Source organism: Notolepis coatsorum, assembly GCF_963971535.1.
Source record: "Notolepis coatsorum genome assembly, chromosome: 19".
Taxonomy (NCBI): Eukaryota; Metazoa; Chordata; class Actinopteri; order Aulopiformes; family Paralepididae; genus Notolepis; species Notolepis coatsorum.
The window spans coordinates 45,818,873-45,838,406 of record NC_140183.1 but is presented as its reverse complement, the minus strand read 5'-3'; positions in this window follow the sequence as shown (position 1 = coordinate 45,838,406).

Here is a 19,534-nt window from a genome sequence, read left to right as displayed (position 1 = left end):
TAGGCTCGACAGCTAGCAACATTCAGGGGCATATGATACTCTTATTTTGAAAAAACTCCGTGACAACTCGACGAGTCATATCCGCCCTATCCGTGCTTGCAAGCAGAGCAGCGTGTTGGTGCGCACTGCTGCTGCTGTAACACAGCAGTGCGCCTACACGTCCCGAAATAAGTCCGTGGTGTTTTTTTTTTCTCGCAACGGGTCAAATGCATCTACATGCTTTGCACCGTCGCCATTCCTTTATGCGCACATCGCCCGAAATGAACGTTTATGTACCATTACAATCACTACAACGTTAGCAAGCTAACAAGCTAATCCTGATCACAGGCAGAGCCAGCAGACAGTGTGGAAAGGGAAATGGGGGGGCACTCTCTCCCCTTCCCTGTGTGTGTGTGTGTGCGTGCGTGCGTTTGGAAAGACGATGAAGTCACTAGTCAGGACTCAGGACAGGAGTATATTATAGTAAACTGAGGATGGACAGATAATGTTGATATTCAAATATAAAAAATGTCGAGAGGAGTGGAAGTTTGAAGACAGACTAGACTACAATATGATGCAGGGGTGGTGAGTTGAAACAGTGTGTGTGAATGAATGAATGTAAACTTTATTTAACAGATTGCAGAATGGGTACAGTACAGTACGGCTCAATACACACAATTGTTAAGGGGATGCAGACCAGAGAAAGACGTTTGTCTTGTTTACATCAGGGTCCCCCATTGTGTGTGTGTGTCCCAACCGACCCCACTTCTATGTTTCAATAAATTATTTGCATTTAAAACTATTAACGCTGACTCATTCCTTCAGTCCACTCAAAATTATGCTAATATTCCTTATGTTGTTTATGATATTAATTGAAAATAGCATATGAGAGTATTACTATTATAGTAATAATAACACATGGCGATATACTAAATGACAGCCAAACATGGCACTGCAACTAAATAACACAAATACAATAGGCACATTTGTGACTGTTACAAATATAACATGTTTTATACTTGTGCTACAAGATTTTGGCCTGTGCTACAAAACTATCAACCTCTGTAGCACCAGTGCTATGTGCAAAAAAAGTTAACGTACAGCCCTGCGTATGCGTAATGGTACAGGGACAGCAGCGGGACGGGGGCAAGAGGCATTACGCTGGGTGAGTGACATCACAATCAAAACTCACCCAGGCGTATGCGTAATGGTGCAGGAACAGCAGCGGGACGGGGGCAAGAGGCATTACGCTGGGTGAGTGACATCACAATCAAAACTCACCCAGGCGTATGCGTAATGGTACAGGAAACGCAGCGGGACGGGGGCAAGAGGCATTACGCTGGGTGAGTGACATCACAATCAAAACTCACCCAGGCGTATGCGTAATGGTACAGGAAACGCAGCGGGACGGGGGCAAGAGGCATTACGCTGGGTGAGTGACATCACAATCAAAACTCACCCAGGCGTATGCGTAATGGTGCAGGAACAGCAGCGGCGGCGAGGGTGTCGCCACCGGGTAGCTGGCTGTCCGAGCCGAGGAACAGAGTGCTGGAACAGCGGCGGTGGCGAGGGTGTCGTCCACCGGGTAGCCGCTGTCGGAGCCGAGGAACAGGGTGCTGGAACAGCGGCGGTGGCGAGGGTGTCGTCCACCGGGTAGCCGCTGTCGGAGCCGAGGAACAGAGTGCTGGAACAGCGGCGGTGGCGAGGGTGTCGTCCACCGGGTAGCCGCTGTCGGAGCCGAGGAACAGGGTGCTGGAACAGCGGCGGTGGCGAGGGTGTCGTCCACCGGGTAGCCGCTGTCGGAGCCGAGGAACAGAGTGGCGCGCCACACCTTGGTGTGCACGTCGGAACCGAGAAACGCCTCGGGGTGCGTCTGCGAGGAGGAGTGTGCCAAGCACGAGGATCCTTGGAAGATGCGCGTTGCGCGCTGGAGACTGGAGAGCGTGCCAAGCCCTTGAAGATGCGCGTTGCGCGCTGGTGACTGGAGAGCGTGCCAAGCCCTTGCAGATGCGCGTTGCGCGCTGGTGACTGGAGAGCGTGCCAAGCACGAGGATCCTTGGAAGATGCGCGTTGCGCGCTGGAGACTGGAGAGCGTGCCAAGCCCTTGAAGATGCGCGTTGCGCGCTGGTGACTGGAGAGCGTGCCAAGCCCTTGCAGATGCGCGCTGCGCGCTGGTGACTGGAGAGCGTGCCAAGCCCGAGGGTCCGGGAGATGCGCGTTGGTCTAGATGTGCGTCAGGACGAACAGCTGCGCTGGGGTCTGCAGTGGAGCGCTGGGGTGCCTCCCGTGGAAGTACAGGGAGCGCAGAACAGTCTCCTCCACAGGCTACGGCGACAGCAGACGAAGGCTGGAGCAAAACATCTCAAGGCTGGAGAAATCCATATACAGCATTGGTAGACCAGAGGATCTCCCGAAAGAGTCTAGATGTTAGAGAATATGACTCAGCATGAATACAACACGACCCCACGCCGAAACGAGGGGAAGAGCCCTGGTATTTAAAGCCCACAGGGGAACTAATTAGCCTGCCACCACAGGTGCGAGAGGTAATTGATAATAGTCCAGGTGTGGCCACTGAGAGTAAACGAGAGTAAAGAACGAGAGGGTGGGGGCTAGAGAGAGTGAGTGAGAAGGGAATTTCTAACAGTAGGCTTAAAGAAAACAGAGAAAGTTGGTGAGCAGCGGACAAAACCTCACAGTACCCCCCCCTCAACGGGAGCCACCTGGCGACCCAAAACAAATACAGACAGAGTGGCAGGGGGCAAAACAAGACAAAAACAAAAGGTACTGGCCAAGCCAGCAGGGGAAGCCACCACAAGAGTGGGGCTAGCAAAAGAAACAGGGTCGCCGAGGGGTAACTAGGGTAGCAGAGGGGCAACAGGAGGAACTGGCCTAGAGGAAACCGGGCCTAGAGGAACCGGGTCAGGAGGAACTGGGTCCAGAGAACTAGCCTAGAGAACTGGCCAAGAGAACTGGCCTAGAGAACCGGTCTAGAGAACTGGTTTAGAGAACTGGCCTAGAGAACTGGTCTAGAGAACTGGTCTAGAGGAACTGGTCTAGAGGAACTGAGGGGCAAGCAGGGTAGCTAAGGGGTAACCATGGTAGCACCGGGAAAGGGCTAGCAGAGGGAAAGGGTAGCTGCCAAGGCACTGATAGCTACAGGGCCTATGCTAGCTGTACTGCTACATCAACATAGAGGCTGCGCTAGCTGCCGAGCTAGGCTAGCAGGGGGAAAGGGTAGCTGCCAAGGCACTGATAGCTACAGGGCCTATGCCAGCTGTACTGCTACATTAACATAGAGGCTGCGCTAGCTGCCGGAGCTAGGCTGGCAGACAGGGCTGGACCAGCATGAGAGAACAAGCTAGCTGGAAGGACAGTCCTAGCTGTGTGAGATAAACTGACCTTGCTAGCTGAAGGGCAGTCCTAGCAGTGTGAGATAAACTGACCTTGCTAGCTGAAAAGGCAGTCCTAGCAGTGGGAGAAAAACTGACCTTGCTAGCTGAAAAGGCAGTCCTAGCAGTGAGAGATAAACTGACCTTGCTAGCTGAAAAGGCAGTCCTAGCAGTGGGAGATAAACTGACCTTGCTAGCTGAAAGGGCAGTCCTAGCAGTGGGATAAACTACACAAAAAAGTGGAGGCCATGCAGAGGGACCGGGTTAGCTGCTTGGGCCTGGCTAGCTACAGGGCCTATGCCAGCTGCAAGGCTGCATTAACATAGAGGCTGTGCTAGCAGCCGGGGCTAAGCTAGCAGACTGGGGCTCTGCTGAGGGACAGGGTTAGCTGCCAGGGCATGGCTAGCTACAGGGCCCATGCCAGCAGCAAGGGCTGCATAAACATAGAGGCTGTGCTAGCAGCCGGGGCTAAGCTAGCAGACTGGGGCTCTGCTGAGGGACTGGGTTAGCTGCCAGGGCATGGCTAGCTACAGGGCCTATGCCAGCAGTAAGGGCTGCATTAACATAGAGGCTGTGCTAGCCGCCGAGGCAAAGCTAGCAGACAGGGCCATGCTGGTAGTAGAGGCCTAACAAGCTGCAGGGGGGTCAAACAGGGCTAAGAGGGGAGCTAAACAGGGCTAACAGGGAAGCAAATGGGGGAGTCAACAGGCTAACAGGGGAGCTAACCGGGGAGACCAACAAGCTAACAGGGGAGCTAACAGGCTAACAAGGAAGCTAGAGGGGAGCTAGAGGGAACAAGAAAAAAAAAGGCAAACTCAACATACACCGTCTGTGCTGGCTGGGGTCGTCGATTTGGTGGGGTCGTACTGTTATGGTTTGTAACCGACCCCAATCGCACAACACAAGACAGGTATGATGGTTTTGCCAAGAAACAGATATTTATTGAGAGACAGGGAAAAAAGGGCACTGTCCCTTTAAGGGAGAACACAAATACAGGAATATAACAAGAGGGGAAAAACTAGGTGCCTTTAAGAGGCGGGCAGGAAAAGGGTACACTAAGGGAAGGTTAAAGAACGCTAGGGGAAACATTAAAGGAACGCTAGGGGAAGGTTAAGGAAACAGAGGAACTAGAGACTAGGAGATGTCGGGACAAGGAGAGCTAGGGAACAGGAGAACTGGGGACTAGGAGAACTAGGGACAAGGAACTAGGTGGAACTAGAAGGGGAGAACTTGGGACCAGGAACTAGGTGGAACTAGAAGGGGAGAACTAGGGACAGAGGGGACTGAGGCCCGCGGAGGCGGGCTGGGGACAGGGAGGAACTGGGGACTGGTGGGAAAACATCTGGGCCGCACTGCAGAACAGAGGAGAGGGTTAATATTCAAAAGGGAACAAACAGAGCAGATGCAGAACAGTCCAAATAAACAAAGTAACAAGGTAATAATATCTTCGTGTGACAAACACACAGGGGGAGATGTAATGTCCAAAAATACTATCTAAGTGAGAACAAAAACAGAGTGGGAGATGAAATGTCCAAACTACTAACTAAGTGAGAACAAAAACAGAGTGGGAGATGAAATGTCCAAACTACTAACTAAGTGAGAACAAGAAAAGGAGGCATTACGCTGGGTGAGTGACATCACAATCAAAACTCACCCAAGCGTATGCGGAATGGTACAGGAACGCAGCGGGACGGGGGCAAGAGGCATTACGCTGGGTGAGTGACATCACAATCAAAACTCACCCAGGCGTATGCGTAATGGTACAGGGACAGCAGCGGGACGGGGGCAAGAGGCATTACGCTGGGTGAGTGACATCACAATCAAAACTCACCCAGGCGTATGCGTAATGGTGCAGGAACAGCAGCGGGACGGGGGCAAGAGGCATTACGCTGGGTGAGTGACATCACAATCAAAACTCACCCAGGCGTATGCGTAATGGTACAGGAAACGCAGCGGGACGGGGGCAAGAGGCATTACGCTGGGTGAGTGACATCACAATCAAAACTCACCCAGGCGTATGCGTAATGGTACAGGAAACGCAGCGGGACGGGGGCAAGAGGCATTACGCTGGGTGAGTGACATCACAATCAAAACTCACCCAGGCGTATGCGTAATGGTGCAGGAACAGCAGCGGCGGCGAGGGTGTCGCCACCGGGTAGCTGGCTGTCCGAGCCGAGGAACAGAGTGCTGGAACAGCGGCGGTGGCGAGGGTGTCGTCCACCGGGTAGCCGCTGTCGGAGCCGAGGAACAGGGTGCTGGAACAGCGGCGGTGGCGAGGGTGTCGTCCACCGGGTAGCCGCTGTCGGAGCCGAGGAACAGGGTGCTGGAACAGCGGCGGTGGCGAGGGTGTCGTCCACCGGGTAGCCGCTGTCGGAGCCGAGGAACAGAGTGGCGCGCCACACCTTGGTGTGCACGTCGGAACCGAGAAACGCCTCGGGGTGCGTCTGCGAGGAGGAGTGTGCCAAGCACGAGGATCCTTGGAAGATGCGCGTTGCGCGCTGGAGACTGGAGAGCGTGCCAAGCCCTTGAAGATGCGCGTTGCGCGCTGGTGACTGGAGAGCGTGCCAAGCCCTTGCAGATGCGCGTTGCGCGCTGGTGACTGGAGAGCGTGCCAAGCACGAGGATCCTTGGAAGATGCGCGTTGCGCGCTGGAGACTGGAGAGCGTGCCAAGCCCTTGAAGATGCGCGTTGCGCGCTGGTGACTGGAGAGCGTGCCAAGCCCTTGCAGATGCGCGCTGCGCGCTGGTGACTGGAGAGCGTGCCAAGCCCGAGGGTCCGGGAGATGCGCGTTGGTCTAGATGTGCGTCAGGACGAACAGCTGCGCTGGGGTCTGCAGTGGAGCGCTGGGGTGCCTCCCGTGGAAGTACAGGGAGCGCAGAACAGTCTCCTCCACAGGCTACGGCGACAGCAGACGAAGGCTGGAGCAAAACATCTCAAGGCTGGAGAAATCCATATACAGCATTGGTAGACCAGAGGATCTCCCGAAAGAGTCTAGATGTTAGAGAATATGACTCAGCATGAATACAACACGACCCCACGCCGAAACGAGGGGAAGAGCCCTGGTATTTAAAGCCCACAGGGGAACTAATTAGCCTGCCACCACAGGTGCGAGAGGTAATTGATAATAGTCCAGGTGTGGCCACTGAGAGTAAACGAGAGTAAAGAACGAGAGGGTGGGGGCTAGAGAGAGTGAGTGAGAAGGGAATTTCTAACAGTAGGCTTAAAGAAAACAGAGAAAGTTGGTGAGCAGCGGACAAAACCTCACAGGAAGCTTGTTCCACTCCAGTGCTGCAGAATATAAAAATGTATTTGTGCCCATTAGGGAGTTAAATCTTGGCAGAATAAAATCCGTACTGCTCCTTCTAGTGGAGTATGAATGATTGTCACGGAATCGATTAAAATAATTAGATAGATATTTCGGACCTGTATTTTGAACTATCTTGTGTGTGAGACCTAATTTGATGTGAATTACCCTTTTATTGACCGGAAGCCAGTTTAGTTGCCTAAAGAAAGTTGGCCCTAGGTGAGTGCGTGGAGGTAGTTTAAGGACTACTCTAATTAATTTGTTTTGAGCTGTCTGAAGTTTATTTTTCAGGACCTGTGGAGCGCCACTGAACCAGGAGGTGGCAGCATAGTCAAAGTGACTCTGTACTAATGCGCCCGCTAGCATTTTAAGTGTTGCCTGGTCCAGTAGTTTCCCTTGTCTAGCTAGGAATTTCGTTTTCTGGCAGATTTTAGTGTGGGCTTTTTTAGCCATGGCCTCTCCTGTAAGATGTTTGTCCAGTATGCAGCCTAGATATACAACAGAATCCTTGTTTGTTATTTGCTTTTCACCTACTCTTACCTTCATTTCAATATCTTTACCAAGCCGTTTCTTTGATCCAAACAGGATGGCCTCTGTTTTTCCTAGATGAAGAGATAGTTTGTTATCTGACAGCCATGTCTGCACATTTGATAGCTCCTCACTAAGGGTCCTCTCCACTACTGCCAAGTCCTTATGGGAGACCAGAATGGCTGAGTCATCCGCATAAAGAAAAAGGTCTGATGAACAGGCATTCTTCATATCATTTATGTAAATGAGAAAGAAGAGCGGCCCCAGGACACTCCCTTGAGGCACCCCGCAGGTGATCGCCTTGGCTGAGGAGTAGGTCCCGTTTACATCTACCATCTGAGACCTGCCTGATAGATATGAGGTGACCCAGTTCAACGCTGACCAACTAAACCCAATCGCCTTCAATTTAAATAAAAGGACACTATGGTCAACCGTATCAAAGGCCTTTTGTAGGTCCAACATGATCATTCCACAGAATTTCTTTGCATCAATCTCCTTTCTGATGCAGTCAGTCAAATACACCAGACAAGTCTCAGTGGAATGAGATTGTCTAAAGCCTGACTGATGCTCAAATAGGATATTGTTACTCACTAAATATGTATTGATCTGTTCATGAATGATTTTTTCCATGACTTTTGATAGTATACTTAAAATGCTAATTGGTCTATAGTTACCCTTGTCTGACTTATTACCTTTCTTATAGAGTGGGATTACTCTAGCACTCTTTAGATCTGCTGGTACCTTCCCATGCTCAATGGAGAGATTGATTAGGTGGGTAATAGCAGGTGTGATGCTCTCTGCTGCGTCGTTAAGAAACCTAGCAGGCATCTGATCTAATCCTGTCACTTTACTGGAATTAAGTTGATTTAGCCTCTTGAGGACTGCGCTCTCTGTCACTTTACTAAAAGAAAAGGAGTGCTGACCAAGGTGGTGGATGTCTCGGGGTCTTGGCCAAGATTGCAGTGACTGCTCTACGTGCACCACCGAGGCCATCCATGGATCAGCTTCTTACCGTCTTCTGTCCGTGGTCTGTCAACGTGGTTTCATTGCTGGGTTAAGTACTTCTATTCTATTCACATAATATGCTTACTTCATATATCTATTCTATTCACATATATGCTTACCACTTGTATCTATTGCTATGTCCGCCCATTACAATCACGCGAGCTGTCTAACGCCTGTCCCGTCTCCCTGTCTCCCTGTGAGTTGCTGTCCCGGAGTGATGACCGGAGTGTCGGACGTCCCGTGATGAAGACCGGGAGGATACGACCCTCTCTGCGTGCCCTCCTGTCTCCCTGTCTCCGGCTGTCTCGTAGTGATGACCGGAGTGCTGGACGTCCCGCGATGATGACGGGGAGGTTGCGACCCTCTCTGCGCCGCCCCCTGTCTCCCTGTCTCCGGCTGTCTCGGTGTGATGACCGGAGTGTTGAACGTCCCGTGACTAAGACGGGGAGGATGCAACCCTCTTTGCGCCGCCCCTGTGCCTCAAATAGATCCGCTATCAGCTCTATCTTTAATCTTTCAAAATGTTCAGTTGCTATCGCTATCAGCTCTATCTTAAAATTTTCAAAATGTTCAGTTGCTATTGCATGCACTCATCTGTGTTTCACTAAACACATGAGTGCATGCTTACCAACTGTCCGTCTGCAACACTACTATCACCGACATCTAAGAAGGGAGATCCCCCCTTGAATGGCCCTTCTAAGGTTTCTCTCCTCCACACTGCCTGTGGTGCATTTTTCCCCCTATTGCTAGGTTTTAGTGAGTTTTTCCTTACCTTCGCGTGGGGTATGTCTGGGAGTGTTGCATTCATTCATTTATTTTGCATTTATTTTAAATTTGTTGGACCTTATGGTGTTCTTATTTTGTTCTTGACTTATTGTTATGTTTCTTCTTGACTTGTTTAAAGAAGACGTGTCCAGCCCATGGGGACATTAACGTGTGTTGTCGGGCCTTACAAATACATTTTATTTAATTTAATTTATAGTGTGAATTACATGTTCTTCTAAAGGGCCTTATTAAGATAACACCCTTCTTTCGCTCTACTCTGTCCACGCACTCCCCCCCACCCCCCTGTTTCCCTCAGTGTCTTCAGATCCCTGTGTACAGTGTTCAAAGATCATATCCTCTGATCAAGAGTGCAGGAGAAAGTGGTCTCCTGAACCCTCCTCCCTTCCGAGACATCCAGGTAGAGCTTGTATACCTGCTGTCCAGTGGTGTCCATAAAGATCTGGTGCAGGCCGTCCCTGGAGAGGGGACATTTGCTATAACTATAACTATAACTTTATAGTGCTATACAAATAAAGTTATTATTTGAGGACAAAAGGGACGCAGGTATCAAAAGCTGCACACAACCAGAACTTGATGTGGTTCACTTTGCTGATGTTTAAGCTTACCAAAGATTATGTAGCATATCTTTTGCTGGGTTAAACTTCATCTGGGCCTCATATTGTGCTAATAGTGAACTAAATGTTGACAGCTATTTCTCAATAACCATCTCTCACCTCTCATATCCATATCCAGGTGACTATACTGGAAGAAATCTGCCATCTTGACCCAGATACTGTAAATGCAACTTTGTGCAGCATCACGTCTGCTTCCAGTGCAAAGTTGACCGTTGTCTGTTTGAGATGCTGGATATGAACCTTCATGGAGCAGAGGTGGTTCACAACAACACCCATGCCTTTAAAAGATAATCGGCCCATCATACAACAGGTATATATGAAAGTTTGATAACTTATTACAGAGCAATGGCAACAAAATGTAAACAAATATCCCCGGAGTGAAATACCCACTTAATGTTGATCTGCCCTTTATATGATGTGATATTTATCATGTGTACTTTATATAATGGGATATTTATCATGTGTAGCCTACTTTATATGATGTGATATGTATCATGTGTTCTTCTTATTGCTACTTTGTTCTTTTACACTTTGTTTTGTATTGTTTTTTAATGTTGTGATTTATATTATGACGTCTGCTGCTGCTTTCTTGGCCAGGTCACACTTGTGAAAGAGATCCTTGATCTCAATGGGCTACATACCTGGTTAAATCAAGATTCAAAAACTCTATATGCTCTGAATTCCTACAGACGTGTGGCAGTGAAAGGGTTAACCTTCTGTATTGTCGCAGTGAAAGGGTTAACCCTTTGGTAGTGTGTTAGTGAAAGGGTTAAGGGGAAAGCTGATAGACTATGGAATAGCTATTTCTGTGTCTGAGGCTAAATGTGGCTCTTAACTTGGACAGCTCTGTTCGTGGGTGTTTGCACTTTACATTACTGCAGTTAGAATAGCTGATGTTGTTATTCATACAGGCCTTGTCTATTGCTGTATGCTTAGTCCTTAAATTAGCTTACCGTCTTCTCCAGAGTCAGACAAGAAGATAGACACCCATTTCCTCTCTGTGCGTTCAGTAGAAAGCTACCCTGCTGCACTGAGTGGTTTGCAGAGTGGCTAGCCATGAGTGAGTGACTGCCTGCCTGACTGACTCCGGGGGATAGGAGGTGTTGGTAGTGAAGCATATTGAGTCATGATGTCAGTTAAGTTAAGTTATACTACTCGGTGGTCGGGTGGCGTAGCGGAGATTGCGCTCGTCACCAATGCAAGAGGCTGCGATCTCGACTCCCGGAGTCAGCATTGCCTGCGGCTTGGGCCGATCGTCATACTAACTCGTTTGGCTGAGTTAGCGGGAGAGAAGTCGTGGGTGGTAATCTGGCGTTGTGGACAGCGACGCCTACAGGTCAGGTCTGGGTGCTTGCTCAGTGAAAGGCAGGAAGTGGTGAAGGCAGCGCGACCTCCCACACGTTACACTTCACCAATGAGAGTCCTCGCTGCCAGGTGAAAAGAGAGCCACTGGCTGTCTCCGCATGTGTCGGAGGAAGCATGCGGTAGACTTCAGGGTTCCCTTGTACTGACCAGTAGGGGGAACCTGCGCACAACGACCAGGTAGGGGAGGGGGGTAATTGGCATAATGACTAAATTGGGATTGGGAGAAAAAGAGAAAAATCTGAGAAAGAGAGGATTAAAAAAAAAAGTTAACTTAAGTTATGAATTTGACCCGTCCTAACTATTTAGGAGCAGTGGGCAGCCACATATTGTAGCACCTGGAGACCAACTCCAGTTGTAATGCCGGTACCTTGGTCAAGGGCAATGGAGTAAATACCTAGCATGCATGTCTTTTAATGGTGTGGGGGAAACCGGAGTACCCGGAGGAAACCCACACAAACAGGGGGAGAGCATGCAAACTCCACACAGAGAGGCTCCCTTGCTAGGCTTTGAACCCAGGACCTTCCTGCTGTGAGACAACAGTGCTAACTGTTGCTCCACCGTGCCGCCCTGCATCATGTCTCGGGTGAGGTGATGTTGTGTTTTATCTCCAGATCCGGTGAACCCCCAGAGACCCAGACTACCTGCTGAATGCTGGTATCAAGGTCCAGTGTCTTACACATCCGTATCGGCGCCGCTCAAGTGGAGCATAATCAAATATGTCAGAGCTGATACGGATGTGTAAGAGACTAGTCAAAACCCACCAGTTTAGGGAACCCTTGTCACACCACCACCTGGAGAAGCAAGGTAATGCAACAGAGTTTGAGGACTTTGTAGTGAGTATGACACTGTTAAATGGATGCGATAGGGAAGAATCTGAAGTATATTCTATTTTTTGTAGACACCAGGGGAGTATAGAGTACCAGGGTGTCAGGGATGATGATGTTCTCTAGCTCACTCTGAACCCATAAAGGTAATTGGTCTTTAAGTTTGAATTGCTTGTTTTCATTTACCCACATTAGAATTAGATTGAGCCGAGTGACTCTTAGATTTGATTTGATTTGATTTGATATTTTTTATTTTCGTGTCTTACATACAGATGTATGCCCAGCCCATATGGGCTTACAAGACACATAACAATAAGTATATAATAATATACTTTACCAATTACTTAACAAATGACATAGACCAAGATGGCCATACAAAAAATACAAGAAAATACAATAAAACGTAATATAACACAAGCTGTACTCAATGTAAATAAACAGAAAAGCAAGGTGAATTCAAATACAATTATATAGGATACAGTGTGTTTTGTCTCAGGTGCCATGCCTTCTCCAAAAATCCTGCAAAACCGAAGATGTCCTCCACAAAAAAACAACTCAACATACAGCTCTCAGACTGCCAAAACAAATCAGTCTGAACTAGAACCTAGAACTGTTTACTGTTTCCAAATACTGCCTTCAACTCACGCTAAAATTGGAGGTTCTCCCTTCCCTTGGAATGTTTAAATGTATGATTTCAGACCATTGTGTAACTGTTTTCGTTGATATTTTAAAATAATTTTTAAACGTTTTTAATTTGTTTTACTCTGGTGTTTAAATTTCTGTGAATATTGTTTTTATTATGTACTGTACAATCGTCGTTTCTGTAAATGAGGGAAACCTCAGATGCTTACGATTTTAAATAAAGGTTGAAATGAAATACAGCTCTGTCCAACATTTCTGTGGGAAGAGACTGAAGACACACAGGGGTGTTTTGGACATAATGGACATAACACTCACACTGGATGCAGGGAGGAGGATTAGCAATGAGGGAAGCTCAAGAGGAGGGGTCAGTGACCTCAGGCACGAGTGCCGCCCGCCATTGGCACGCGGTATCGTGAAAGGCTTGGTTTTGTATGAGCCCCCTGAGATTGTGCTTCATACAGTAAAAAAAGTTAAAAGAATAAAGGCCAAACACTATACAAAATATACAATATACAAACTAAAGTACAACCTAAAGTACAAATGAAGTACAAATGCAAATAATGAAGTACAAAATGCTAACTTAAAAAAAATGCTAAAATGCTAAATGCTAAATGCAAAAATACAAAAAATGCAAATGCAAAACCGAACATGAGAAAACTTTAAAGAAAGAGGCAAACCAGGCTGAATGTGTCCAGGTATGGCAAGCAAGCATCTCATAAAGACGGCAGCATTCTTGTATAGCACTCTTATATAATTATGAGAGGGAAATGTTTATTAAAACTATTGCTACTGTATGCACGTTGCCTATGTGGATGGAATAAAATTACAGATCTGTTGGAGATTTACATTTTGATGTGGTGTCATAATTAAACTTAATGTTGATATGGCACACTGCTTAACAAGAAAAAAAATTAAATGGCACTTCGTATCAAAAAGGTTGCTGACCCCTGCTCTAGAGTCTAGCATTACTTTATCGCAATGAGCCAACTCCTACAGTGCTACCCTTCCAGCTCCAAGTAAGACTGCTTGTGTTTTTGTGTGTCTGTCTGTCAAGTCAAGTCAAGTCAAGTCAAGTCAAGTCAAGTCAAGTCAAGTCAAGTCAAGTCAAGTCAAGTCAAGTCAAGTCAAGTCAGGTCAGGTCAGGTCAGGTCAAGTCAAGTCAAGTCAAGTCAAGTCAGGTCAGGTCAGGTCAGGTCAGGTCAGGTCAAGTCGAGTCGAGTCGAGTCGAGTCGAGTCGAGTCAAGTCAGGTCAAGTCAGGTCAAGTCAGGTCAAGTCAGGTCAAGTCAAGTCAAGTCAGGTCAAGTCAAGTCAAGTCAAGTCAAGTCAAGTCAAGTCAAGTCAAGTCAAGTCAAGTCAAGTCAAGTCAAATGTATTTATAAAGCACATTTAAAAACAACCCACATTAAAGAAAGAAAAATAAAATAGAAAGAGCTCACTTAAGCATAAATACACACAATTGTGCATAGGCACAGATTAAGAAATTAAAAACAGATAATAGGCACAAAACACCATATCAGAGGGATCCAAAGGCTAGCAAATAGAAATGTGTTTTGAGCCTGAAAATAATAAACAGAGGGGGCTGATCTGACAAAAAGGGAGTGAAACAGCAAAGGCACGTCACCCCTAAGATTACATTTAGAACACGGGATGGCCAGGGGCTCCAAATCAGCCAACCTGTGTTTGTTATACCACTGTGCAGAAAATGGTGTAGGGCCAGCCCTGGTGCATTCGACACCCTAGGCAAGACCCTCACCAGGACCAATCTAAACCCCCCCTGCCCTCCTCCTCAGTATGCAGCCCTGATGACTCATTATCAACTAACAAGTCCAAGTCCAAATCCCTCAACACTCAAAAATAGGGATGTCCCGATCGCATTGTTTTGCTCCTGATCATGTGATTTTGAGTATATGATACCGATTTTTCCCGATCCGATCTTTCGGCAATGCATTAAGAAAAAAGAAAAGAAAAAAATGCAATCAAGTTGACCCTTAACTCATTCAACGCCAATCACGAGAAAAGTCGGGTTTTAATCGTTGTTTCTTTTATTAGCTATATCCATTAATTTTTCATCCAGCCTGATGTTATCATTGGGAATGGGTCTGAGCTCGCAAAAGGGCAAATACCGCCGCCTACGCCTTCCAGCCGGTATTGCACTCCATAAATGGTGTAGTTTCTTTTCTGGACCGATCTGAGCCGTGCGGGCGGGGTTTAAATACTCCGGCAGGACTAGCGTTTACAACGTTACATCTGCGATGCTGCCCCCCCCCCCTTCATATACAATGCCGGACAATGTGGGACGGACCTCCACGAGCAGTATTTGGAATAGCGATCAGATAATTGGATTATTTCTTTTGCATTACATCAGAGACCAGGTAAGGATTCTATATATCCAATCTTGCGTTGATCTGATATTTCTTTCTACCGCGATCGAAGCTGTCTGTGTGTGTGTGTGTGGCTGTTTACCGTTGGGTGCAGGAGGTGGGGGGGGGGGGGGGAGTGCAGCGCTACGAGGGCCATTTCATGTATGCACGAGGAGACATAATAATGATAATCTAGCGTTGATTTAAGGAAGATTCGATAATCAGGCGAAAAATGACAATGTGATAAGTGTATTCCACTAAAACGCTATTATCGCGTCTTTTCCTGGGATTACTAAGAATCACCAAAACTATACTCACTTATTGCAGCATTGGATCAAAATTCAAAACAAAATAAAAATAAAGCTTATCAGTGGTGCACCACAAAATAACCATGTAAACTAAAACAAATGATGTGCAGAATAGTGCAATAACAAAGGTAGTGCAGTAACAGAGGTAGCTTGACTAGCTTCACAAGTTCAGTTACATTCAGTCATAAATAATAAAATTAAATATAGAATTGGCTTAGTGCAGAATAATTCTATGAACTAGTCTATTAAAAAAAAAAAAAAAAAAATATATATATATATATATATATATATATATAATCAAAGGGGAATCAGGAATTTATATATATATATATATATAAATTCCCGATTCCCCTTTGATTCCCGATTCTGAAAATCACGTGATCGGATCGGGACATCCCTACGTCGAAAACGTTCGCCTTTTAAATAGGTGAGATTCATCTTACAATGTGTATTACATATTCATGGGGAGAGAAGATGTGTTGAGCCGGGGTCCCTGCTTTCTGACGCTGCAGACCTGAACTTGAACCCCAATTACTCCGGCTTGGAATGCAGACCCGACTGTGATGGCTGCCTTTATCTGCTGCTGTGGGATGGATGGTGAGTCATCATTACTACACCACTTCTCCTCAGTGTTATTATATGTATCTCTGTGAACCACAGCATCACAAACATTCTTAGGATTCCTAATAGACAGACCATACTGTCAATCTGAAAATAATGTTTGCCTGATAAAAAAAAAAAAAAAATCATGAAATAAAAGCACTTCATTGTTCACACAATAATAATGTCCATGGGGAACTAATTTGGGTAGATATGGCTAACCACACGGTTTGGAAATGAGAAGCAATAGAAGACAGTAGAAGCAAACCTTATTATATAGTCCATTATCCTGGTCATGTTCAGGTTGAGATTCTCCCCTCTGGTTGGAATTTTAGAAGGCCTATGGCAAGATATATAGGTCCTTTGTGCTACCAGTATACTTGCTGGTTCCCGGGTGTATACTGTATGTGCCACTATGCTTTGCTTGCTTCATATCACAGCTGGGCAAATTAGCATAGACTGAAATTTACTTTAGATCTCCTGGGCGACGGTATATCATTCTTTTTACTTACTCAGAAGCATTTTATATTACTTACATAAGATCCGGGCCACCCATTTGTTAAACACTTACCCCGAAGTTGTTGAAATGATCCAACTGTTTACTGGGGGCTGACATCTTGATTTAGAACTGATTAGAAAATAGCATTTGTTATTTTCACTCCAAGTCACATTTGATTCATCATGGCAGCGCCCTGATGTAAGTCAAATTAAATTACATGACATATCATCTAAAGTTAATTTCAGTCTACAGTATGTTAATTTGCCCAGCAACCAGCCCTAGCTAGCTCAACATATGTATGTCCTTTGTGCTTGCTGTAATCTGTTTTTGTCTGTTGTACTATTGTAAAAATGGCTCGGTCCAATATTGGTTGGACAATGAAGTGGTAGTGATGGTCGTTTTTGACCATATCGGTGTGATGTATTTAATGTTTGATTTATAGATGGAAATAAGCATTTTTGGAAATAGCCTACTGTTAAAAACGCATTTGGACTAGTGTTAGTCCTATTAACAGCTCAACTACAGAAAATTGAAAACATGTCTGGTGGTAGGGCTATACCCATTTGTTTTATGTTTGGATTACAGATTGGGATTTGTCTCGTCTTGTCCGCGGTGCCCATGTAACGGATATGTACCGCGATAGTGTGACTACGGTACATAGAAGTAAAACTCACTCCCCAGAGGCATCCAAACTGAGCGCTTAGAGAGGAATTCCTTTCTTGGCGCAGCGGTTTGTGATGTTGCCCGCAGTGCGGACGCCCGGGGTTCGACTCCCACTCAAGGCATGGTCGAAGTGTTTGGCAGGTACAGCGTTGTACCGGCTACAGTGGTGCCGTTTGACCCGGATGCCTGAGTGGTGTGAGTTTAGGGGGGGGTGAATGTAACGGATATGTACCGCGATAGTGTGACTACGGTACATAGAAGTAAAACTCACTCCCCAGAGGCATCCAAACTGAGCGCTTAGAGAGGAATTCCTTTCTTGGCGCAGCGGTTTGTGATGTCGCCCGCAGTGCGGACGCCCGGGGTTCGACTCCCACTCAAGGCATGGTCGAAGTGTTTGGCAGACCACAGCGTTGTACCGGCTACACCCATATACCTCTTCTCTTACTTCTGGAAAGTTTTTTTTTATCAGGAGACACAGAGCAAAGCTGAATGAATGAATTAATGAAAACTTTATTTAACAGATTGCAGAATGGGTACAATACAGTACGGCTCAATACATACAATTGTTAAGGGGATGCAGACCAGAGAAAGACGTTTGTCTTGTTTACATCAGGGTCCACCATTTTCAATTCATAGTGAAATCATGGGGAAATACTTAAGTGGAATGCAACCCAGAGAAGGAAGAGAGAGAGAGGAGGGGGAGAGAGAAGGGAGAGAGAGAGAAAGAGAGAGAGAGGGGGGAGAAGGAAGAGAGAGAGAGAGAGAGAGAGAGAGAGAGAGAGAGAGAGAGAGAGAGAGAGAGAGAGAGAGAGAGAGAGAGAGAGAGAGAGAGAGAGAGAGAGAGAGAGAGAGAGAGAGAGAGAGAGAGAGAGAGAGAGAGTACACAAGAACCGACTGCTGAACAGGGGCATAAGGAGACCATGTCAGGAGATGTTGTATCAGGCCCAAGAGAGATCGTACCAGGCCCAGGAGAAGTCCTACCAGGCCCAAGAGAGATTGTACCAGGCCCAAGAGAGATCGTAGCAGGCCCAGGAGAGATCATACCAGGCGCAGGAGAGATCGTACCAGGCCCAAGAGAGATCGTACCAGGCCCAGGAGAGATCGTACCAGGTCCAGGAGAGGCCGTACTAGGCCCAAGAGAGATTGTACCAGGCCCAGGAGAGATTGTACCAGGCCCAAGAGAGATCGTACCAGGTCCGTGAGAGCAGCAAACATCCTCTAAGATTCATGCAAACCAAGAACAGTAGGAGTCAGTAAAGACTACGGTTATTATTAGCAAGCTATGTTCTGCGTGTGAAGCCCAGTGATCACAAGTTCACAACAGCTTGAGCAGGCTCAAAGAATGCCTTGCAGATATTAGGGTGCTGGATCTTTACAATTTTTTTTCAATTTTACTGTAATTTCGGGACAATCTTTGTTTTGTGTATGCTAATGCCAAGAGTGCTTCCATGACTGTATGTGTGTGTGTGTGTGGGGGGGGGGGGGGGGGGGGGGGGGGTTCATCCTGAGCCTCCTCTTAGTTAGTTTTGATGAACAGGTCAGAAGGATTGTTTATATTAACTACCCCCCCCTCTCCTGTGGTGACCTAGAAGCATCATGCTTCTATTTCTCCTCATTTACAGTAGACAGCCGTAAGTGTCTAATCCTGTCTAACTCAAAAGTCTTTATCTTGTCAACTGATACAACTTGTCCAAACTGCTGCAGCAAGTGTTTTAACCAGGACCAGGGGGATGCGATCGCACATCACTATTTAAATGGTCAATTATTTGTCACTTTTGTTGATCTTTACTGATTACAGTACATCCAGGGTGGGTCTCGTAATTTGGGGCGTGGTCCTTGGCTATGACATATGTTTGAACATAGGGTTTGAACATATGGGTTTGAACATATGGGTTTGAACATAGGGGTCTCTCTATGCATTTAAATCTGCTATGAGCCTGAGCACAGCCTGAGCTTTCCTTCTGTTGTTATGGTTGTTCGAAGGTTGAGACTGAGAAAAAAAAGTGATGGGGCCTTTTCCATATCTATGGGGGGCTAAATATTGCTCCAAATCTAAGCAAGATTTTGAGGTGAAGAATTGGAATGGACATTTCCCAAGGAGGTCCCTTGATCTTTTACCTCAAGGTACCTGAATGCCAATGGTCTCTCAATGGAACCACAAGAGTCTCCCATGTCTGATGAATACCGGTCCCATATAGTTTAGAACCATGCAGTTTTTTTTGCATGCAGTACAAATGTTATTTTCATTTTTTGAAGAAAACAACAACATACATTTTCTGCACACTGTGGTTCCTAAGCAGTATAGGAATTGCATGAATTGGGTATGACAGTAAAGCGGAGGATCCAAAGAGTAGGGATGTCCCAATACCACTTTTCTTCACCGTCTTCTTCTTGTCGATACAGAGTACCGCTATGAGTACTTATTAACATTACAGTTCTAACAATGACTTTGACAACATGTTTGCATCAGATGTTCCTCACTTTCTGACTGTAACAATACAACATGACTCTGTTGCTGACATTTTAAGTAAAAATAATGTAAATTATATAAAACGATATAAATATAATAACAATTTTAACATTCTATTTCGTTTTTTCCTGAACAAACATGGAACTGAGTGGTAGTATTGGAGAATACAAGTACATGAGCAGCACAGTATCGGCACT